This window comes from Taudactylus pleione, unplaced genomic scaffold, assembly GCF_031769625.1.
Source record: "Taudactylus pleione unplaced genomic scaffold, aTauple2 ptg000918l, whole genome shotgun sequence".
Lineage (NCBI taxonomy): Eukaryota > Metazoa > Chordata > Amphibia > Anura > Myobatrachidae > Taudactylus > Taudactylus pleione.
The window spans coordinates 4,448,397-4,474,943 of NW_028285319.1; positions in this window are offsets into that span (position 1 = coordinate 4,448,397).

Below are 26,547 nucleotides of genomic sequence, written 5' to 3' on the forward strand. Positions count from 1 at the left end.
AACTCTTAGTGGATGTGCATGTCGTTGAGGTAGTTCTGCCACCTACTGCAACCCAATGCATTTTGTCACAAATGACTTCCTCAGGGGACTGGTGAAATGTAGTCCTATAACTCTCAGCATCCTCTATGCGCTTTACAGTACCATTTATTGAGAATGGCCAATTAAATGCTTACAAGAAGCAATTTTAATGTAAGCATATGAGATATTTTTAATAAATGTATATAGTAATTATACTACACAATGAATGGCCTTGTTTTATTGGGTGCTTCTGGTGTTAGGCTATTTCCATAGGATTAATCACAAGATCTGGAGATCACTGTTTGTGGAAACATTGGAAACCATAATGCATACATTCATCTAAAAATCTTCCGTCCCTATAAAAGAAAGTCTGGATGGGAAGAGAACAAATCAAATACCATTCAGATATGCATTATAGCAAGAAATTTTACTGAACACTTAATGTACGTAAGTTTTATCCTATTAAGGAGGTTCTAAAATCTTCTAGACTAAAAGCTCCCACTTGGGGATTATAATGTTTATTATAAATTCATTTTTGTGAATGATCATCTCCTTACCAAATGTTGTGCTTGGTCTGTACCCCACCAAATCATCACTACCACGCAATGTATATTTGGCTATAGTAAGGTCGTTTCTTTCTCAAAGGATTAATTTCTCTCTGGCTTTTCAGAGCAGTAATTTTATGAGGCATTTCATACACTGTAGTAAATTAATTATTGTAAAGAATTAGTGAGTAAAAACCAAAAAGATATTTACAAAGATAAAGCTGCATCATGACTCTGCAAATGAAAACTGCCAAACTAAGTAATATTAACATTGTTCATTTCCCTCTGTAAAAATAAACATATAACTCACTCGTCTTGGATGGATTTTTTTTTTACTTTAATGAGGCTAGGAGGAAAACACCACAAATAATCCCATGTTGTTCTGGGCAAATGTCTGCATGGGTTAGATAGTGAAGATTTATGAAATAAACGAGCCCGAAGCAAACCACACCATAGTGAAATTAAATTACCAAGAAAAATGCAGTAGACATAGAACCATAAAACTTTATTGATTCATAGGATTTACAGTGGACATTATACTGTTTTGTTTTTATTCCCAACAACTTTCAAAATACTAACTTTATTAGACATCAGCAACATTTTACAGCTCTTCCTCCAAAAATTCACTGAGAGATGAGACAAACCTGATATCATCTTCAGTTGAGCGATTGTCGGTAAACTGCGCATGTGCTAAGTCACACTGCGCATGCTTCAAGGTACATTACCGTCATTGCTCGCAGTGACAAATTACCAGCAGTGTAATTGACAGTCAGGCAGTGTTTGTAAGAGGTAACAGGGGAGTGGTGGCAAAAACACAGGCGTGTTGTTACCATTTTTGGGGTTTGATGCAGCCTGTGTCGGCAATCCCATATGCAATCAAAATGGCCCCGGCTTCTTAGTACATGAAGTTATTCCATGTGACTATAGGGTTACTTAGAAGGTCTGTTATCAAATCATCTGAGAATGATGCTGCATCTTTTAAGGCAGATGCTTGGATTTGCGAAGGATCCGGTAGCATCTCAATTAAACTACATTATTTGGCTATAAGGATGCACAGTCCTATAACAACTGCACATCAAAATTAGTTTATTATTTCTGTCTTCTTATAGCTGTTGTCATAACTACGAATTATGCAAAATGGACATTAACAAATAAAGTACCTTGCTAAATTATAAAGCAAAAGAAGATATTACATTTCCACTACTACTGTACTCATCCTTTTGCGCTGTAAAATTTTATTTGCACTAAATTTAATTAAACTCTAAACTATTTTTTTTTCCCCTAAACATTTGCACTCACCCAAATAATTAAAATACAGTTCTTCCCTTAAACTAGATTTAAAACTGGAAGATTTACATTAGTCATCAAATATGCATTTATTTTCCAGTGATGAATTTATACTCTGAACTTTGTTCTGTCTCATTCCTTTTTAATTCAATGTGTCACTTGTAAGCTGATCTATGAACAAATATTACCCCACAGGGCATCATATTTTATGTATAACAGCAGCTTTCTGCTAGATTGCATAGGCTCACATACTGACAGTATGCCATTACATGGTGAGCAAAGCATTGTTAAAATACTGAGTGAAATAGCTTTAAGTCAGATTTGTTCACACATGGGATTCAATTTAGATTCCATGGGTAATTGGTTTGAAAAAAGGAACAAAAATACACTTAACAGTTTTTCAACTTGCCTTTGTAGTAAATATTTGGTTGTGACAGTTATTTTGAAGCTAAGATTATAAAATGAGCCCTGTTGGTCCAAAATCTTTTGAGAGAGTGGTAGGGGAGTTAGTGACATCATTATCAGTGTACATGTAAGGTTCAGAGGTGAACACAGCTGGGTTCATCTGTTGCCAGGTACACAATCAATACTAAGATCCAATGGGTATATTTACTAAAGTAAAATTTTTGTCGATTCTGGTCCATTTTTGATTGATATTGTATTTCAGGGTCTAAATAATACATTTACCAATCAGATGAATTTTACATTTTTTTTAAACAATGTTAAAATCATCTATTAGTAAATGTGTGATTTAGGGGTATATTTACTGAAAGTTGATTTGGGATGATTCTTGTTCGATTTTTTTTTTGTTCGATGTTGAGTTGATTTGTGGTCAATTTTGTGTTACAGGGTCTAAATCACACATTCAGAATTAAATTTTTTTTATAAAAATCATGTTAGTAAATGTGTGATTTAGACCTTGAAAAAAATCGACCAAATATCTGCCAAAATCAACTAGTAACTATGCCCCCAGGTATTCAAGAGACTAGAAAATGTGAAAAGCAGAAGAAAAAAATATATTTTGTGGTACTGTTGCAATCAAACAGTTTTTCTTTTAACAGGTACATTTAGGACACCTCCCAACTCCCTCCCCTCCCCCCACCTGCTTGCCACCCAGATTCCCCCTTCTCCAGGTTCCCTGCTCCTACACTCTGCTCTCACAGCTTCAAATTGCCTCCCCCCATCCACGGCACCCCCAACCCCCACCCCTCCCTACACAGGTTCTGTGCTCCTGTTCTCTTCCCTCACAGCTCCAAACTCACTCCCCCATCCCCAGATATAACTGACAGACAATGCAGCACCACCATGCAGCAGCTCTCTCCCTCTTCACAACTCCAAACTCCCTCCCCCCATCCATGGCACCTTCTGACCCTCCTCCCCTACAAATGTGCTTTGCTCCTTCTCTCTCCTCTCACAGCTTAAAACTTCCTCACTCATCCGCAGCAGCCACCTCCTCCTTCCCCCACACTGTTGTCCTGCTTCTGCTCTCTCCCCTCTTAGCTCCAAACACCCCCATCCATGGCACCCGCTGACCCCCATCCCCCACACAGGTTCCTTGCTCCTGCTTTCTCACCTCATAGGGCTGATTTCCCTCCCCACATCTTTGGCTCCCTCCGACCCTTCTGACATGACACAGGTTCCCTGTCCGCTCTCTTCCCTCAAGAGTTCCAAACTCCCTCCCCCCATCCACGGCAGCTGCTTACACAGGTTCCCTCCTCCTGATCTCTCCCCTCACAACTCCAAGCTCCCTCACCCATCCACAACACACCCCTCCTCCACACAGGTTACCTGCTCTTTCCTCTCATAACTCAAAACTCCCACCTCCCATTTGGGTACCCCCAGAAACCCCTTCCCATGCACAGATTCTCCTCTTCTGCTCTTTCTCCCCGATCATCTCCAAACTACCACTATAAATGGTATTGCCCACCCCCACACAGGTTTCCCTCTCCTTCTCACTCTCCCTTCACAGATCCATACTCCCCCACATATACAGTACCCCCCTCTCCCACATAGGTTCCCCTCTCCTGCTCTCTCATTTCCCATAACTCCAAAGTCCTGCCCATCCATGGTATCCTTACCTCCCCTCCCCAACACAGGTTCTCCTCTCCTGCTCTCTCTTCCGTTGCAGCTCTAAACTCTCCCCCCCATCCACAGCCCCCTCCCTTTCCCACATATGTTTACCTCATCAGCTCACTCTCCCTTCACAGCTCCAAACTCCCCCCCTGTTCACAGTACACCCTATCAAACACATAATCCCTTCACCTAGTCTCCTCCTCCCATAGCTCCAAACTCCCCCCCATCTGTGGTACTCTGACCACTCCTCACACACACAGGTTTGGTTCCTCTCTCTGGCTCTTTCCCCTCACAGCTCCAAACCCCTCCCCCCATCCACAGAACCCCCTCCTTGCTCTGGTTTAACTCCAGCAGTAAATGAACACTGAAAGAGGGAAGAGCCAAGCACCATCATGATCTTCCAGACACCAACATCATCATTGGTGAGCACTACAGTACCAGTGAATCTTGTTCCTCCACATTGAAGGTAAGTCACTTACTGTACATGTTACACTGATGATTTATTCAAAATATGTAGTAGATATATATTAGAAATGAAGAGCACTGGAGGTTCCATATTCATAATGCTGACATTTAGAATGTCAACACCATAATGTCGGCATTCAGGGTGTCAGGGTGTGCATGTTGACAGCCAGAATGTCAATACATAAATTTAGGGTTAGGATTACATTGAAATTAGGGCTAGGCTGCAGTTAGGGTAATGTTAAGATTAGGCTGTGGTTTGGTTAGACTGCAGTTAGGGTAAAGTTAAGATTTGGCTGCAGTTAGGTTGAGTTAGGGTTGAGTTAGGATTAGGCTGCAGTTAGGGTCAGGCTGCAGGTAGGTTAGGCTACTGTTAGGTTGAGGTTAGGAATAAGATGTGGTTAGGGTTAGGCTACAGTTAGGGTAGAGTTAGGATTAGAATGCAGTTTTGTTAGGCTGCAGTTAGGGTGAGGTTAGGAATAAACTGTGGTTAGGGATAGGCTACAGTTAGGGTATGGTTAGGATTAGGCTGCAGTTAGGGTAAGACTGCAGTTAGGGTAGAGTTAGGATTAGAATGCAGTTAGGCTGCAGTTAGGTTAGGCTGCAGTTAGGGTGAGGTTAGGATTAGGCTGTGGTTAGGTTGCACTAGGGTAGAGTTAGGATTAGGCTGCAGTTAGGGTTAGGCAGCTTTTACATATTATTTGTCCCTTCTTTAATCAAAATGGTGTTAGACATGCCTGACACTATCAGAACTCATGGTTACTGTCACAGATGGGCTGATGTGTGAATCCAGACTAGGCTGTACTGTAGGATTGAGGTCTGGAGAACTTTGGCAAAACCTGGGAGGCCGAATATAGCGCTTCCTCATGCAGCAGTTGATGAGAACAGAAGCACAAATGGGACAGCTCAGTATGTAAAGCTGATAGCCACACAGGATTACTGGGATGAGACCAGCTATACAGGTTTACTTGGATGAGATCAGCTAAACAGGATTGCTGGGATGTGGAGCAGGACCAGCTACACAGAATTGCTGGGATGTGGAGCAGAACTAGCTATTACAGGAACACTGGGATGCAGAGCAGAACCAGCTATTGCAGGAAGACTGGGATGCAGAGCAGAACCAGCTATTGCAGGAACACTGGGAGAAACAGCTATTGCAGAAATGCTGGGATGCAGAGCAGTAAAAGCAATTGCAGGAACACTGGCATGAGCAGTACCAGCTATAGCAGAAACACTGGGATGAGCAGTACCATCTATTGCAGGAATGCTGGGATGAGCAGTACCAGCTATTGCAGAAATGCTGGGATGAACAGTTCCAGCTATTGCAGGAATGCTGGGATGAGCAGTACCAACTATTGCAGGAACATAGGGACGAGCCAGGGAGTGCTGGAGATGGTGACTGGCACTGCAGTGAAGTCACTGAGCAGAACTCTTGCTGTGATGATTTCCATGAGAGACCACAGTAGGTCTATGGACAACAAAGCACTGGCAATTAGTGAGTGCCCAGGAGGCTTCCTTTATACCCCTGGCTGTTCAGGGATTGGATCATGGAGTCAGGTGATGGCAGATTGGGATTCCATAAACTTTGAGCTAGTCACCTGATTGGAAACAACATGGATGCACCCATCTTTGATTTTGGAGGGAACTTAGATGTGGAGCACACTGTGGACATGCAGAGAATGGTAAGCAATAAAGGACTGGGAACAATACATTCACATGATCTTTGTAGTTCAGGTCCAGCATATCAGCTGGATTGCAAAACTCTGCTTGTAATCAGAAGTCTGCAGCTTTCACAGGCAAAGAGACTCACAGATGTGCAATCCGTCCAAAAGGAGATTCCAGCAACTAACAACACAGAAACATGCTGCAACCTGCATACTGAAAAGATATCCCATGTAAAACTTGATCCAGGTGGTAGAGGTAAGTCACAGGACAAACTAATAAAATATGAGGGAAATAAGTCAAGATCATGACAGTTACATTACTATCTTTTCAGTATTAGTACTTTCCGAACAGCTCTCACTATACAGTACCTGGTGCTGGCTGGGCAGAAGGGCAGTCTTTTGTGGGTATGAGGAGCTCGGTGACAGGGCGTTTGGAGGGTTAATTCTCTTCCCATAGGACAGGGCTGAACCTCTGCCACTCAATATTAGCAACTGTTGCCATGGCACCTCCTACTCCTGTCTACCTTTGAAGCTTCCAGTGTCAGAACAGAGCACAAAGGGCATACTGGGGGAATTCAGGGGTAGAGACCTATGCTAGCCACAAGTCCATGGTCCTGCTGTGCCAAGTAAATGACCCTCTGGTAGAGTAATAATGTATTATTCAAGTGCAGTGTCTGCAACATGACCCATAAGGCCCCAGGCCCTGTCTGATTGGAGGCATGTGCCTGACTCCTCCTCTCCCAGACCTTGGCAGATGCACTCTGCATGAACAGGAAAGACTATATTCCCTCTGCTCTCACTCTAAACCACACCTCAACTGTGACTGAATTTATGGAGCTGCCAAGAAACGGCACACAGGGGCCCTGATTCAGAGCCGGACGCTCTGACCAGAGAGCTCGCTCAGAATCAGGGCCCACCTCCATAATTATGGAGCGTCCCCCTGGACGCTCGGATAGCTGTGGGTCACCACCCACAGCCTATACAAGCGTGCAGGATGATGGTCGTGATGGTCTCGACCATCGCGACCATCGCCACTGCGAGCCGAAGCCTGCAGTTGAGTTTCTCAACTGCAAGGCCCGGAGTGATTTTGGCTCTATCAGAGCCAAAATCACTCCCACTGACATCACTAGTGATGTCAGTGGAGCCGGCTTCTGACGGTAGGCGTTCCCTTGGGAACACCCCCGTCTGGGAGGCACGCCCCCGGCACGCCCACCAAAGGGGGTGTGCTGTCAATCAACATCGACAGCACGCCCCCTTTGATCAGACACAACGAGCGAAGGAAAGTTCTTCGCTCGTCGCATCTCGCGCATGCGCCCGACGGAGCTCCCGACGTCGTGCGCATGCGCAGTGCACACCATCGACCCGCTTGCGAGCGGACAGCCGCTTGCGAGTGGGTCTGAATCAGGCCCAGGGTCCCATCATTAACTAGGTACTATACCTTACCAACTGCAGCATCATAACAGGGCAACAGTGAACCAATGTCTCCAGGTATAGTGTAGTAATTCTGCATACTTTGTTACTGCCCATACAGTATAAGGCCACATCCAGAAATTTTTCCAGGGCCACTTTTAGTCCCAAATCTGCCCCTGTAAATAGGGCCTCATATAGAGTTACACATACAGTATGTGCATTTTCTTATCAGAATTTTGTATTTTGCATACAATTTACTATGCTGTGCATGTACACAAATTCTGTTCATGTTTATAGTTTCAATCTGGGACATTCATGATCAGAACATAAACTGATACAAATGTACAAATTGTAGATGACAATTGCCTTAGCTTTGCTTCAGATGCATGTTTTGCTATATTTAAAGTAGCACATGTCTGTAAATATTTAATTATTTATTAATCATGGGTCAATATAGGAGAGGTAAGGAAAGAGTGCCTTTCTCAGGACATTGGACAAACCAGCATCTTTCTATAAGTACTTAGCAGGTATCTTTCTCTAATCTTCTGGAAAACTAGCACTTTAAATGTTGCACCAATTGAGCTATAGTAAACCTATTTTGTCACCTAGACATATAACTTTTCTTAGTTTAGTTACTTACCTAGCCCTCTGCATGTTGCTTCGTCAATGTTGTTTCCCAGGCAGCTGTATGGTCAGACCATATTTTTAACTTTTATTGTACCCTATGTTATGAAATGTTCACGATAATTTATGTAAAGTTGTATAATTGTAAACAGACATATGTTTGTAATACATTATGGTCTGTAATACAATGCCCAATGTTATTGTGCTCTAAAATGGTATCTTTTTATTTGCACCTTCATTAATTTAGATGATTAAATGCTATATTAAATCATGTTTTTGAATACTACAAACCAATATGCATTTTATTATTTTAAATTCCGAAAAATTCCATGCACAATACCAGTCTGCTTCTTTTGGCATGACATGAGAAGCTGAGTACTGTATCTTGGTGCATCTGGTTAATTAGCCTTTCTGTTTTGTAGCTGTAGTTCTTTAGGGATTGCCACTTTCCTTTTGTAATCTTAAAATATATTTTTCATTTCATCCACACTTCATATTATAGGAGCAAAAGCATTGATCATATTAGTGCTTGCCTGCCACATTTCCATCCTCACAGCTGCAGTAATTTATTTGTTTACGCTCTGTGACATTTGTTGCTCCATATGTGGTACCCCAGTAATTAGGGGATCCCACTTTGGGAAAAAAAAAACTGCCAGTAATCTAGTCATGAATGTCCCTAAGATGTATATAGGTAAATGTATTGTTATTTGAAGAAAATGTATTGTTAAACAGGGTAGGTTGCTGATATATGCCTGCCTTTAGCTGTCCCCGAAAAAAAGGAAATTATGGTTTGGTCTAGACAGAATGGCCCTGTGATACTTGGGGAGCACAAGAGCAGGACTATACCATGGAACTCTAAAGAGGGGAGAAATACCCCTGTTATTCAATGGGGAACATGAGAAGGCAGTGCTTGAGACCAGGGGATACGTTGGAGTGATCACAAGGGAAAGAGCCTGAGTATAAAAGACCCAGTACGTGAGACTATCGTGCAGTTCCCTGAGGTAATGGTGGTGAGGAAAGATTGTGTGGTGCGGCAGGTACCTGAGGTGGCTAGTTGTGTTTTGCAGATAGTCCAGGAGGAGAGGAGAGACTTTGGGTGCAGCTTGGTGACATCGCAGTGACCTGAGAAGATACGCGGCAGGAAGAGGAAGCTTTGTCAGAGAGAGGTGCGGCTAAGATGGAGCCTGATAATGCACATGACAGGCGGAGGCTGGGCCAACCTGGGCAAGCCAGGGATGATGATGAGTGCTGCAGAAAGAGAGCACAAGGGGAATCAAAGCTGTTTCTGCTGGTAAGCAATTTCATCACACCCACCCTGCAGCTATCCACCGACAGTTACAGTGTCTGTATTAAAAATACATAATAGTATACACCATTAAAAATATATGAGTATCAGATAACCGGCCGGTATTACTCATTTAGCAAAACTGGGCTAATTGATACACCATAATGACATCAAATAAAAATTCAAATAAAACTGACATTGCTCTACGGACAATAAATACAATTAGAATGTCTGTTAGTATTTCAAACACATCAACACTGTTAGTGCCAAGGAGCTTAAAAAACATAAATATGTTTCTGGCTCATGCTCTGTCGATACAGAGTGTGTGTTTAGTCAATGCTCAAAGCCAAAAAAAATTTTTTTGATAAAAGATTTTCACCACAAAGGCTCCATATGTTAATTTGCAATGCGATTAGTATTTAGCATGCATCCAAACTTTAATCCTGTTAGATAGCTGTTAGGTTATTAAGGAGCACAGCCTACATACATCCAGATTTCAAATTAGATATTAGTCATTTCCAGAGTGTTAGTAGGCAGTCACACATACAAACAGTTAAAAGCCTTTCAATCCCCTTTAGGCAGACTGTAATCAATGAAGTTGTTCCTTTTAATGAATCCAGGAACACAACCTATCGACTTTAATTGTCCTGTACTCACAGTACTCCTGGGAGACAGAATGAGTGATTACCGACCAGCTGGTATACAAAATAGTGGGGTTTGCGCATTTCTCCACCTCCGTCTAAGTTCAACGGCTTCCTCTGAAGTGTTTGTATTCATTCTGAATCATCTGGTTTTTATGCTGGAGACCAGTGTCTTGCGCATGCGCCGTGTGTCTCAAGCCAAGCTTCATTCTCGAGGGAGATCACGTCATTCGTATTTGGTAATCTAATAGGTCAGCTGTCTATGACATGCAAACATTGGTCAGCTGAAATGCATGAAGGTAATACCTCATGCAAGGGTGTGTCACTAATGAAGACCACCTATTAGATTACCGAATACAAATGACGTGATCTCCCTCGAGAATGAGGCTTGGCTTGAGACACACGGCGCATGCGCAAGACACCGGTCTCTGGGATAAAAACTGGATGATTCAGAATGAATACAAACACTTCTGAGGAAGCCGCTGAACCTAGATGGAGGCGGAGAAATGCGTAAACCCCACTATTTTGTATAAAAGCTGTTTAGGTAATCACTCATTTCGTCTCCCGGGAGTACAGGATAATTAAAGTCGATAGGTTGTGTTGCTGGATTCAATAAAAGGAACAATCTCATTGATTACAGTCTGCCTAAAGGGGATTGAAAGGCTTTTTACTGTTTGTATGTGTGACTGCCTACTAACACTCTTGGAATGACTAATATCTAAATTGAAATCTGGATGTATGTAGGCTGTGCTCCTTAATAACCTAACAGCTATCTAACAGGATTGAAGTTTGGATGCATGCTAAATACTAATTGCATTGCAAATTAACCTATGGAGCCTTTGTGGTGAAAATCTTTTATCAAAATTTTTTTTTTGGCTTTGATCATGGACTAAACACACACTCTGTATCGACAGAGCATGAGCCAGAAACATATTTATGTTTTTTAAGCTCCTTGGCACTAACACTGTTGATGTGTTGAAATACTAACAGACATTCTAATTGTATTTTGTTGTCCGTAGAGCAATGTCAGTTTTATTTGAAGTTTTATTTGATATCAATATGGTGTATCAATTAGCCCAGTTTTGCTAAATGAGTAATACCAGCCGGTTATCTAATACTCATTTATTTTTAATGGTGTATATTGTTATGTATTTTTAGTATTCATTTGTATGATTATTAATATGTATTAAAATATATTTACTCTAGTAGTGCTATCTACATATCTGTGTCCTTCCCTCCTTTTTCTGGTTTTTATAGGTAAAGGCATATACCTATTTTTTGACAGCAGCTTCAGAGCAGTTTTTTTATTTATTTTCTTTACTTTATTGATATTCATGTGTCTTGGTATAGAGCGCCTGGTCTATATTATTTTTTTATAGTTACAGTGTCTGCAGCCACTTAGTCTCCACAGCCCCATCTAAAGCCCCGTATGTCACCATTGCTCTTGGCAATATTACACGGAGTATCCTCCACTCATACAGCTTCTGTAGCCGCAATGAGTGACAGCAGCAGGCAGTCTGACACCACCCCTGCTTACTGAATTAAACTGTCAAACTAAATGTTGAGGAACATATACGTAGGAGAGACTCTGTCCTAGAGATATTGGGAGAAAGGAGAGCTGTTAAAGCATAACTGCCTGCTGTACAGGGATGAAATACAGCCTAGAGTAGGTAGCTGCAGGACTAACCATCTCAGAGGAGGAAAAGTAGTTTAGTGTGTCCAATCCCGGGGGAAAGCTTCCACTATTGCTACAATTATACCAAAAGCGACTAAAGACAAGTTGTTACAGTTAGCTTGAGATAAAGGGATAACACTGGCAACATAAGTAGCTATTAAAAGTAACATTGATTGCTTTCGCATCTATCCTGGGATAGTAACATAGTATCTGAGACTGACAGCTAGGATTTGCAGTGAGAGACATTTGTCATAGGAAAAAGCCCAGCTTATACAGTAAAAATCAGTGGAGGCATACCAGTGAGGACAGTTTAAGTCAGCGTGGACCACTATTAACCAGGGCAATGCAGTGTACACTCACCCAAACTTAGGCCCTGATTCAGCGCCGGACGCTCTGACCAGAGCGCTCGCTCTGAATCAGGGTCCTCCTCCATGAAAATAGACCACCCACAGCTTATGCGAGCATCCATGATGATGGTCGCGATGGTCAGGACCATCGCAACCATCAGGCTTCGGTAGGGTCTCGCTGCCGCAAGCCCTGGAGTGATTTTGGCTCTATCAGAGCCAAAATCACTCCCACTGACATCACTAGTGATGTCAGTGGGGCCGGCTTCAGATGGTAGGCGTTCCCATGGGAACGCCTCCATCTGGCAGCCACGCCCCTGACACGCCCACCAAAGGCACGCCCAATCAACATCGACAGCACACCCCCTTTGGTGCGAGACCCAGAGCGATGGAGAGCCCGTCGCTATCTGGGTCTCGCGCATGCGCACGACGGAGCTCCCTCCATCGTGCGCATGTGCAGTGGGGCAACATCGACCCGCTTGCGAGCGTCCTGCGCTCGTGAGTGGGTCTGAATGACCCCCTTAGTGCTACATTGATTCATGAACTATACGTTTTCTGGCCAGAAAAACTTAGATAATAGTTAGATGTTAAGAAACAGCTACCCTTTTGTTGCTATTATTTGGTAATTATACTGATGATATTATTTGTAGGTGATTGAGATAAACTGCTGTTTTAAAGGTGTTGCATGCATTAACCTTTCCAACCTATAGGATGACAGAAAGATCTATCGATCGAAAGGAAGCTGTGTTCCAGAATAATAAAAATTGTTCCGTGTTTCAAGCATTGTCATTGTGAAGGCAGAAATTGGTATTGTTGTTATAAAAGTGCAAATTGTGACTGTATAAGTTCTTGGTGTAATAAATTACTCAGTAAAATTCAGCCTGCTTACTTCCTTACCTCTCTGTAAAGAAATATAAGGAAAAGGGTTAAAGTGAGACCGCAAGCACTGGTACCAATGATTGTTTCAGTTATTTAGATAAGGCAGAAAAAAACGCCACACATAATAGAAAAATATCATAGTTGGGAAAAACACCCAGATCTGATGAAAAATGGAGGTGCACCCTGGAGAGTAAAATATACAGCAGAAAAAGGGGGGAAAGGAAAGCACTCTTTTTTGGGGGGGGCACAAATTCTGCCTGTGGTTATAAAACTTAACTTTTATTAAGTATTCCTTAAAATTAAATGAAATGCATACATGAAAGGACAGACAAATTGGACAGCATATTTTGATACACAGGAAACCTTTTTATCTATTGCTATAGAGGATGGTGAATAATACCATCTGGTGGTGACCTGTTGGTGAATCATAAATCATATGAGCATATGTTTGCGATCCCATATAATCAAATAGTATCAATATGAATAATACCGTCTGGTGGTGACCTATTAGTGAATCATAAGTCTCTCAAGCATCAATTAGCGATCACATATAATCACATCATATCAAAAATATATGTGCTATCATAGCTCAATATGGTAAATGCCTAGGTGAAAAATCTCATTAAGTACATATGTGTACAATAAGCAGATATATATCTGAATTTAACACTGGAACAACAGTCTGCCGCAACAGCATGTAGATAGTAGTAAAGCAGATTAATACAGTATATACCATCAAAAGTCCCCCTGTACATAAATTCTCAATTGCCCAGTAAGACCAGGCATGGTATATAGATTTATAACATATAAATATCGATAATATTATAATCTGTACAGAAGGTAGATGTCGAAGCACCACACGTCATCATATATCAGGATACTGATTTTGTGAAAACCGGTGTAGACAAAAACTCTCTGAATGTAGTGTTAAAACAAGAGGGGATATATGGTATAATTAATCTATTGGGTATTGCATATAGGATATAAAACATGAAGATATCACTTAGAAAATGTAAAGTAACCACTCACTTATAGGTAAGGGGATAGGTGGCTACTGTGTCCCATGTACAGATGTAGTGAATGGGACATGAGTGGACCCACCACATGTATCATGAGGGTATGATATAGTATAATTATTGGCATCCAATATTCACCCTTATATCTCCTCTCCATGCCTGGTATATGAATGCAGGCTTGCCGATGGGACAGTGGGAAAGTGGGATAGAGGTAGCCTGGGAGGTAGTAGCCAAGTGACCAGTGGTGATAGCAGGAACATCAGAGATCACCGGTGCCCGAATCATGAGAGAGATCTCCCCGTGATTGACTTGCCAGTATCAAGCAGACGTCCTGCACATTCACCTGAGAAAATAGAGAAAGAAGGGAACAACACAGGATCTGCAAGCAGTGCAACTCACCCCACTGATGTAAATCACAGTGCAGTGGGAACATTGGATGAGGTGGTGCAGTCCGGGTGTCCCTTGAAAGTAAAAGATACCTGATGCTGTAAGTAGCGGCAGCAGTCTCCAGACAGTGGGAGTCTCTTTGTGCACTATGGAGGCTCCTGACTAGCAGACACACATTTCACCTGACACAGCTTCATCAGTAGGGCTCCGTGACATCACGGGGGCTGGACGAATTTGTTTGTACTAATGGCCAATCAGAGGCACCAATGTGTGCAGTTAGCCAATCCTTATCTATGACTGGCGGGTTCTGTGTATCCTAGATGATTGGTCTAGTTTTATATTTACTGGGGAAAGCCTCAATAAGTCTGTATAGGATGTGTGGCATAACGAGAAAGAAATATATTTTATATATATATATATATATATATATATATATATATTGCAATTGGCACAAATAATGCAGATCAAAGAAAAAAATCATGTTTTAGAAAAATCTTCTGTATAGAAAGATATGTATGTCTCTGATGTTCCTGCTATCACCACTGGTCACTTGGCTACTACCTCCCAGGCTACCTCTCAGGCTATCCCACTCTCCCACTTTCCCACCTGCAAGCCTGTATTCATATACCAGGCATGGAGTGGAGATATATGGGTGAATATTGGATGCTAATAATTACACTATATCATACCCTCATGATACATGTGGTGGGTCCGCTCATGTCCCATTCACTACATCTGTACATGGGACATAGTAGCCACGTATACCCTTAAAGATAAGTGAATGGTTACTTTAATTTTTCTAAGTGATATCTTCATATTCTATAGTCTATATGCAACACGTGATATATTAATTATACTATATATCCCCTCTTGTTTTAACACTACATTCAGAGAGTTTTTGTCTACACCGATTTTCACAAAATCAGTACCCTGATATATGATGACGTGTGGTGCTTTGATATCTACCTACTGTACAGATTATAATATTATCAATATTTATATGTTATAAATCTATATACCATGCCCAGTCTAATTGGGTCATTGAGAATTTATGTACAGGGGGACTTTTGATGGTATATATTAATCTGCTTTACTACTATATACATGCTGTTGTGGCAGACTGTTGTTCCAGTGTTAAATTCAGATATATATCTGCTTATTGTACACATATGTACTTATTTAGATTTTTCACCTAGGCATTAACCATATGGAGCTATGATAGCACATATATTTTGATATGATGTGATTATATGTGATCGCTAATTGATGCTTGAGAGATTTATGATTCATCAATGGGTCACTACCAGATGGTATTATTCACCTTTTTTGATATGATGTGCCTATTTGTGATCACTAATTTATGCTTGAGAGACTTATGATTCACTAATAGGTCACCACCAGACGGTATTATTCATATTGATACTATTTGATTATACGGGATCGCAAACATATGATGTATGATTCACCAACAGGTCACCACCAGATGGTATTATTCACCATCCTCTATATCAATAGATAAAAATGTTTCCTGTGTATAAAATATGCTGTCCAATTTGTCTGTCCTTTCATGTGTTTGTTTCATTTAGGAATACTTAATAAAAGTTAAGTTTTATAACCATAGGCAGAGTTTGTGCCCCAAAGACAAAAGAGTACTTTCCTTTCCCACCTTTTTCTGCTCTCTATAAAGAAAGAAGAACCCAGGGATTCCACTCCTATAATAAGGGTAACCAATTGTGGGCATCCCACATAGCACAAACATTTTCAATATTACACATATTTAAATTTGTTTGTTGCTTTATTGCCAACTTGTGACCAGTTGTTGTTGCCTCAAAGAAATATGCTTGTGTCTAGCCCAGGGGTACTCAAAGCTTAACCAACTAGATGATTTAGAATTACAAACAAATCTAGATACTGGGCCCATAATTTATATTGTTGCAATAGCAGAAATCAGAAATTTACAACTTAATTTATAGTTGTAAGGTTGGCACATAGTAGCATTAAACACACTAATGTCTTATACCTCATTAACTCCCCTTATCAAACATATCTTAATACTAGTAAACATAATAATGAAATAATGACAAACAACAGTGCTGAATTTAACAGGTGACACATTTTAATCACCAATAATATGAGGAAGGAAGGGATAAGAAAAATATGGGGATGTTTAAAAAGGACGGCAACAACTACAAATCACTTCCAACCCAAATCATTTACATGTGTACCACTCTCCCTTAACTTTAAATGTTGGACCATCCAGTAAGTTGGTGTCACCATACCCAGTAGGGTAGGCAATAAAAAACTTTATGAGGAGAGTGCACACACAACAAAAACACATTATAACAGAAAATGCCATAGAACCTGCAGCACTGCTGCCATAAAAGCCAAGAAGAAAATCCTACTCATAGCTCTAAAAACATCCTCCAACTACAGAAAAACATTAACTGAATTTAGATGAATCCCATCAGACCTGTAAAGGTGACTATCCTTAAATAATTTTAGGTCATGCTTGACCACAGTACCAGACCTAGCATTCAAAAAATGAGCCACTTGCACATTCATCTTACACCTTACAGAATCCAATGCCACCCCACTGGTTGCATCCTCCCACAAATGCTGCAGCACAATCTCCGACCAGACCTTTTTACAAAACAAAAAGGTCTGGTTCTCATGATGACATCAACATTCCTAACAATGGGCACCCTCAATTCCAACAATGTTCTCTTGCCAATATCATTACTCTCTAAATATTCAAACAAAATTTTGGGTAGGCCATAACACTGCACCTATTAAGTGATCATTCACAGCATTCTAATATATACCCTATAACTCAGCCAACAAACAATGAGATTACAAGGAAGTGTTCTGGGCCACTGGGGACTACACATAAGAATGACCTATAATCCAAATACACTTAAAGTCAAGGGACCCTGGTAAGAATGTTAGTAAAACATCAAAACAAGACAATGAAATCAAACAATGTGCAAAACCAAACAAGTGCCTAGCAATGACATAAGATTGAGGAAAAGGGTGGAGACTTGGGAAGGGGTGATAACCATCAGCCAATTAAAGCACAAAATATCCTAGAAGGACATATCTCTTTCTTTTCTATTTTTCTTTCAATTTTTTGAATTTGGAAGTTGGATTAGACTATAACATTGGTGGCAATGACCTCCATATGAAAAAGCAAAATCCCTCAGAGTTTCCTGCACGCCAATGAGTGGTAATTACCTCTTGTTGTCTTGCAGGGAAGTGCAGACCGTATAAAACAATGATAGGCTTCAGATTTCCAGCTGCCTAAAGCCTGGATAGGAAAATCTGCAGAAGCTTTGGACATCGCTGCACCAATCCAAAATTAATGGGTCCCAGGCTCTTACGGGGATAGACCCAAACTAACAATGCAACGCTTCAAGACAGATCCAAACGAATACTTAAAAACAGTAACACTGCATGCATGAATCAGCAAAGCAAAGGACACTGGCAAGGTTTTAGTAATACTTGGAAACAGGAAGGGAAATCCAATGGACCCGACTAAGTTGATCTGTCTTTAACACCATTGAAAAGGTTAATTTAAAAAACAAAATTTTGGAAACTGAAATACAAACAATCTAAAAATTCTAACATGAATGGAAACAACTGCTTATCAATGGGCTTATGCTTATACAATGGCACTGGAGAAATCCTAGCAAGGACCAATTAGTAAAGTCTTGCTGCCTTACAATCTGAAAAAGAAAGAGTTTCCAGCTAAGGATCTTCTCATTGAAACCAAAGGGTCTGATTCAGATTTGGGAATAGAGAAAAAAGTTATTGTACATTTTGGTAAAACCAAGCTGCACCGCTGGTGGGGCAGATGTAAAATGTGCAGATAGATTTGGATTTGGGAGTGATGTGTCCAAACTGAAATCTAAATTGCAGTGTAAAAATAAAGCAGTCCAAAATTTGTGGGTACATGCAAAAGCAGCCAGTATTTTCCCTTCATGCAAATAATAGTATGTATTTGCACCCTTTTCATTGCAACATGGTTTGTCCAGGTACACAGTTACTTGCTCTATTTCCCAAATCTGAATCGGGCTCAAACTTCAACCCTGAACATAAAAGCCCTCATCCAGAGGCGGTCGCAAGAAGCGATCGCTCTCTCTGAATGAGGGTGGCCACTTCTATTTTTTTAGTGCAGCCTCCTGGTCGCTAGCTAAGCTGTGGGTAACCACCCACAGCTTAGCGACCAACCAGGGTGATGGTCACGATGGTTAAGACCATTGCGACCATCAGGACTTGCGACGAGACCCTAAGGTTGGGACTCTGCAACTGCAAGCCCCAGGGAGCTTCCTGCTCTGATCGAGCAGGAAACTCCCCACTGAAATCACTGCTGATGTCATTGTGGCCACCCACAAAACGACAAGCGTTCCGTCAGGAACTCCTCAGTTTGTGAAACCACCCCCCACCCCACCTACAAAACGGGCTGAGCTATTGATCAACATCGACAGTCAGCCCTTTTGTAGTGAGTTCCGGAGCGAGAGAGTTTCTCTCTCACATCGGGGCTGGCGCACATGCAGTGTGGCCGCTGCGCGCGCGCAGGGCCTAACCATCAAGCCGGTTGCGAGCGCTCAGTGCTTGCGACCGACTCTGAATGAGATCCAAAGTCCCCAAATACAAGAGAGAATCATTTGATGCCCACTAACCTTCATGCCTGTCTGTCAAACTAAATTTTTCCCATTCCGTCCATGCAGACACATACATCAAAAGGACATAAAGAGCGACCGAATGCACTACTAGTTCCTCCCTGCTGACCTGATAACCTGCCAGATATAAGAGGGAAATGTATCACTTTCAGGGGAAAAATGTGGAATCAAGTTACTAAATTTAATATAATTAAATCTAGAAATCACAACTTTAATAGTGATATCCACCCCAGGACATGTCTGGCATGAAGGAAGATATTGCAGTGCAAGCAATGTAATACTATCTAGACAACAAATGCACCATGATGTTATGATTAATTATTTGGACCTCTCCCAGACTGTCACACCAGAAAATGACACTGGGGTCCCAAAGACGGTTGCCCCAGATCTCCAGGGATACAATGATAAAGAATAGCTAAAAGTTTTTCAACAAATCGTCCCGAACCCACTCAGAAGGTCACCATTTTCCATTGAGATAGGTCCTGAAACCAGACGAGCAAGCCTCATCTGTGAAAAGTTGCATCTCTGCGATACTATTTATTGGGAGAGAAAAAAAACAAACCCCCCAAATAATGTGGCTTTTCGACACCAGAAAACTCTCTCCATTGGAATAACTTTGCAAGTGAATTAAACACATTCAACAATGACTGAGCCTGCTGTAACATCAATTTGCCAGTAAGGACTGAAGTAATGGCTCCCTATATCTTCTTTACTTGGCATCAGAAAGATGACAGCAGCAGTTGCAGCTGTCCATTTTGATACCTAGAAAGGACAGAACCTGAGCCAGGCCCTTTGTTTTATCAAATAGTACAGGAACACTAAATTTCAAAAAAGGCCTGAACATAAAACATTAAGGCAGCACATCTAAGTGAATCAGGTGGACCAAAGCACAAGAAATCAGAGATGGTGAACTACAGTACCCCATGCTCCCCTGTCTCCATCACAACACACCAATGGAGGTGTGTTCCTTTGGCTGCATTTCAAGATAACATGCAGCAAAAATCTACATATGCATCCTCACCAATTCCAAATTTCTGTTTTGACTCCAAAGGTTGCTTTGATGACAAGGTAAGCTCACAACATCCACAAATTTTCCTCCACGTATGCCATCCCGCATGGTAGGACGTGGACTGTGAAAAACTGTTGTCATTGCAATGCACTACATTGCCTTTAGATACACAAACTGCATCTCAATTATCCACAATTGACGAGTGACCCTTTGAGACAAAGGTTTGGCCGTCCCCTTAACACATACAGGGCCATGGCAGGAAAGAAATACAAGAAATAAAATAGTAAAAATGGGGATAGAAAGAAAAAGAACACGATACTAATAAATAAAGGTGATAGGATGCAACAGAAAAAGGTTATTTACAGTAAAGGCAAGGACCCTATTATCAATATTATTTTTACAAAAAAAATGTGAAAAGGTGTTTTCTTACCCTATTCACAATATTTTAGAATCACAAATTTATTAAAGGGCAATTAGAGTAGTTTTCATTAAAAAAATGGTTTTTAATTTGCATATTTTTAGTATGCAGATCGCATTTCCCATACTTGTAATGGGAAATACGATCTGCCTGAGACCTACTAAAACTATATTATTAAAAAATACCGGGGGATGCCCTGTGATAATAATGCCACCTGGAGATGGAGTTATCCAGGGTTTCCCCCGGTTCCCCGACTTCTGCTCTGCTCTGAAAGGCAAAGGAGAGCTGGGAGCTGTCCCCCTGTGATCAGCTTTGTTGTCTAAATAGACCACAAACTGATCACTATAAAAAAATAGTAAAGAAATAAAACACCTGATTCTAGGGACCAGAGATTGGTGCTCCTATGATGTCCTCTGTGGGTCCAGTTAGCTGGTCTCGCAGCCTCAGAGATTAAAGGCCATCAGGCTTACAGAACCAATTTCCTTTCCTTATCTCTAAAATGGATTGCGTGGAAGTCCTGCATGTAATTTTTTTCTAATGTGTACCCATTGCAATGTGACATGGTTTGCTTAGCTCCAAATATTGTACCCAGGTAATAATAGAACCTTACTCTAAAATAGCCTTAGTGTGTCTTTTCAATGAATATGGTGAAGATGTGGATGAAAAAATATTTCCTGCACCAGCATAAAATTGATGCTCTTCTATACAGATGCAGTTGCTTGTGCATGCGTAATGACATAATGATGCCCACTTTTTGAGGTACAGCATATAATTGCATGTTTATATTTTTGCATACAGCAAATAAACTACTTGAAATTATGTGACTGTTTACAATAGTTATTTCACTTAGATAAATACAGCATCAAGGCAAATTTACTGAGGCCATAAATGAGAATGCAAGCTACAGATTATCAGAAAACCTCTGAGCAGCATTAGGTAGAAATCATGAAAAAAAAATCTATAGAACACTATACTCGCCAGCTGCAGTGAAGCAACATGATAAGAAATTTAGTCATATGCCAATAGAAATATTAAGGATTAACTAGCAAGAGATGAAAGACATTATTAACTATGAAGATTATTGCTTAACATTTTAATGTGTAGTGTTAACTGTGTAATTATTTTATAATCAATAATTCTAATATTAAGAGTAAAGTAGAGTAAGGAGTAGCAAAAGAATAGTGAAAGTAAGTATACATAATACATATACAGCGGGTAAAATAAGTATTGAACACATCAACATTTTTCTCAGTAAATATATTTGTATTGGGGCTGTTGTAATGAAATTTTCTCCAAAAGTCAGCAACAACCCATGCAATCCACACATGCAATGAAATCAAACCATAGATGTCCATAAAATAAGTTATGTGTAATAATGTGAAATGACACAGGGAAAAAAAAGTATTGAACACGCTTACTGAAATGTATTTAATACTTCGTACAAAAATCTTTGTTGGTAATGGCAGCTTCAAGACACCTCCTGTATGGGGAAACTAGTTGCATGCATTGCTCAGGTGTGATTTTGGCCCATTCTGCCAAACAGTCTTCAAATCTTGAAGGTTCTGTGGGCCTCTTCTATGAACTCTGATCTTTAGTTCTTTCCATAGATGTTTAATTGGATTCAAGTCAGGTGATTGGCTGGGCCATTCTAGCAGCTTTATTTTCTTTCTCAGAAACCAATTGAGAGTGTCCTTGGCTGTGTGTTTGGGATCATTGTCTTGCTGAAATGTTCACCCTCAATTCATCTTCAGCATCCTGGTAGATGGCAGCAGATTTTTATCAAGAATGTCTCAGTACATTTTTCCATTGATCCTTCCTTCAATCATATGAAATACTGTATGCCAGTACCATATGCTGAAAATCAGCCCCACACCATGATGTTCCCACCTCCAAATTTCACTGTTGGTATGGTGTTTTTGGGGTGATGTGCAGTGCCATTTTTCCTCTAAACATGGGTATATATTATGGCACCCGAAGAGTTAAATTTTGGTCTCATCTGACCAGACTATATTCTCCCAGTATTTCACAGTCTTGTCCAAATGTTGTGCAGCAAACTTTAAACAAGCTTCAACATGATTTTTCTTCAGCAATGGAGTATTGCGTGGTGAGCGTGCATACAGGCCATGCTGGTTGAGTGCATTACTTATTGTTTTATTTGATACATATGTACCTACTAAGTACAGATCTTTCTGAAGCTCTCCACAAGTGGTCCTTGGCTCTTGCTCAACTCTTCTGATAATTATTTTCATCCTCTGTCAGAAATCTTGCAAGGAGCACCTGGTCATGGCCGGTTTATGGTGAAATAATGTGCTTTCCACTTCCGCATTATGGCCCCAACAGTGCTCACTGGAACATTCAGAAGTTTAGAAATCTTCTGTAAACAATGCCATCAGTATGTTTTGCAATAATTAGGTCATAAAGGTCTTGAAAGAGCTCTTTGCTTTTACCCATCATGAGATGTTTTTTGTTTGATGCCTTGGTAATGAGACACATTTTTATAGGCCATCAATTGGGACTGAACCAGTTTATATTAATTTAAATTGACAAGTGGCAGGATTGCTTTCTAATTACTGATAGATTTCAGCTGGTGTCTTGGCTTTCCATGCCTTTTTGCACCTCCCTTTCTTCATGTGTTCAATACTTTTTCCCTGTGTTATTTCACATTATTATACATAACTTAATTTGATTTCTTTGCATGTGTGGATTGCATAGGTTGTTGCTGACATTTGGTGAAAATTTCATTACAAAAGCCCCATTACAAATATATTTATTGAGAAAAATTTTGATGTGTTCAATACTTATTTTACCCGCTGTATATATACATACATACACACTGTTGAAGCTGGTTTAGTGGCTGAGACAGAATCAGTGTAAAATTAGCTTGGAGCGACGCCATCTTGCAAATGGAAACCATACTCCATCTTAAAAATAAGAATCTGCACAACGCCATTTTAAGTTACAGATCACGAGCTAAGTACAGATGGCAATGTTTTTGGTAATCCCTTTAGAAGCCATGACAGGCCCATTCTGGGTACATCCTTGCATAGAAATATACCAAAACAAACACAGTATCTGTTAGCAACTAGAAAATCAGCTTCCTGAGAAAAGGAATTAGAAAAAAAACAATACACCAGGAACTGTGGGTGTTTTTGCATGTAAAGAGAGAGACCCCACATATGGACAGGTGTAGCTATGGCAATTGTAATATGGCCCAGAAATTATATATATATATATATATATATATATATTAAATCCATCATAAATAAAATAGGGGTGAGCGGGTTCGGTTTTACTCGGATTTACTCGGATCTTTAAACGGCATTTTATTGGCTATCGCTTATCATGTGTTTTGGATAGCCAATATAATAAATCCGAATTTGCGGTAAAGTGGCGATAAGAACCGAGTAAATCCGAGTAAAACCGAGCCTGCACATCCCTAAAATAAAATCACATGCATAAACACCGCACATTACGCACAGTTGCGCTGTTAACATGACGCACATTAGCGAATGCACAATATCCTGCATGCGAATGCTGTTTATTAGCTGCATGCGTGCACATCTGCCCCAAATCAGATAAACCTAACTAGTGTCTTTTCCCAAACCCCTAATACTTACATAATGCACACTCACATAAAAGGTTCCATAGCTTTAAAGTATAAGATCCAAGTTTTATTCATTTATTACAAATGCTGTGAAATAAAGGCTATTTTGGTATCTAAGGTTTAATACATGATAAGTAAGCCGTGTTTGGTGTTATACTGATCTGCACTTTCTCAACAGCTTTCTGGTATCATCGGTGTGAAGATCGCAACATGCATTCTCAACTTATGGACCGTAGAGATATAAAGCACCAAAATGTATTTTGTGAAACCAACAGCCTAGATTTGCATGCAGGGGGAATAGAGGAGACAATAGGCTGTCAGAGGTTTACCTGTGTCCATTTGAATGAACCTGTTAAATGTCCAGTAACAAACGCACCATAATGGGGAACCAATGGGATCAGCAACAAACCTCTCTATTGTGTTGTCTGTTTATGTAAGGGTATAAATGTGTGTGTTGTGACCCCAGTCTGGAGTTTTCTTGCTGATTGCTGAGTGACGGAGGTTTCTTGCTGATGCCAGTATCTGGTCCAGAGCGCGTGCGTATGTATAACTGTATCTTGGGTCTGTATAATTATTTGCGCTAAATTGTACTTAGATCACAGCGTGTAACTGACTGTACTTTACTTGAATAATACTTTGTGCTTTGGAAACAAATGTTCAAGGTCTAAAGTCTTTATTTTACTGTATGACTGCGTACGCAAATAGCGTCAATATTAGAAGGTATAGGCAGGCTTTTAGAAGGTATAGGTAGGAGCGTATAGAGGTTTTATTATGTTACAGCAATACACATGAGGGTAGTTCAATACATTAAGTAACAAGACCATTTCATTCTAATTTCCAACCAGGTCAGAGCAGGTAGACCATTGCTTCCCCTCACAGCCATTAGACTGTGCCTCATATCAGTCATACTGTCCCAACATCAGTTGTAAGATGGCGGGGTTAGTGGAAAAATGATCAACCTATTAGGTGCATGATGTGATCAGATTTCTTTATCTAAAGTGCACATCAGCAGCATTACCAACTTGTCGAGGTGTATGGTGTTAATGACATATCATGCAAACTGGTTTGGGGGCACTGCCTTTGATAACGACAGATTAGACATTCGTTCTGGCCAGCTAAGCATGTCCACCACCGATGACAATTTGTGCTGCATTGAAGGTCTGATTCAGGAGGACAGATGCATTCGAGTTAGCAAAATTGCTTATGAATTTAACATCTGATGTGCCGTTTAGATGCGGAGATCTGAATATACTACATTTGAACATGTTTCTGCCAGCCCCGCATCTGACACCTGATGTTGGGGCAGTATGACTGATATGCGGTGCAGTCTACTCGCTGTGAGGGGAAGCAGTGGTCTACCTGCTCTGGCCCGGAGGGAAATTAGAATACTATAGAGAACATTACACATCTGAGAGGACTTGTTACATTACTTATTGAACCACCCATATATATTAGCCAGCAGCAACTTTCCTATTTTAAAGCACATCTTTGGTGCCTTCCACAACCCTAGTAATCTGTCTCGGCAACCACAAACACTGCAAACTGGTGGCACTTGGATTAAATAAAGACAGGAGAAAATGGTTTAAAAATCCCAATGTTTCAAAGCATAACAAGGGGGCTCACAGCATATAAAACAAGCATGTAGTCTGGTCACAGAGGACCCTTACAGTAAAATGAGCCTATGGACAGGATCTAGTAGGAACTTATGTCACACGAAGCACAGAAACAATATAATGATATCGTAGATTGCTGGTGGCTTAAAAAATCAGACCCCAGGCTCTGTAGTACAATATCAGAGATAAAACTCTAAATCAAGAAATAACTAATATCATAGAATCATTATGCATTATTATTAAACATTTTAGTATACATGTCAAACATTTAAATATACAAACCCATAGTGCATAAATGAGAATAAACTAAAAAAAGACAATATTTAAATATAATCAAAATAAAAGGAATAATTAACAACAAAATACCAAATCCAATCAATAAAGCAAAATACAAAATCAAACATACAGGACTCACGGATTGCTATGTCCAAAGTATAGAACAAAGCATTCGCACAGGGAGCCTGCAATGTCACAAACTGCCATATCCTTGATAGTTCAAAATAATAACACACTCCTAGAAGGAACATAAAAACTGCAAAAAAATAAATGAAAAAAAAAACGGGCTAAGAAGGATATATAGGTTAGCCCTTTTAACCATGTGGTATCCATAAACAGCTACATGTCACATATTCAAACCAGCAACATAGAACGTGATCCAACAAAAGTAGTTGTGATAAAACCTACACAACAATCAATAACCTAATATGTAATGACTGATAGCAACAGACCTACAGATGTGTTCTTGCTCATCTTTGCCGACGATGCTACTTGCCGCAGCACATACTGTATGCCATGAGCAGGGACGGATTGGGATGGAAAACCAGCCCGGGAAATTTATGGAAGCAGCCCTAATGGAGACGGGGTCTTTTGAGGGGGTGGCGTCTGCAGAGGGTGACTGGACCCCTCCTCATATG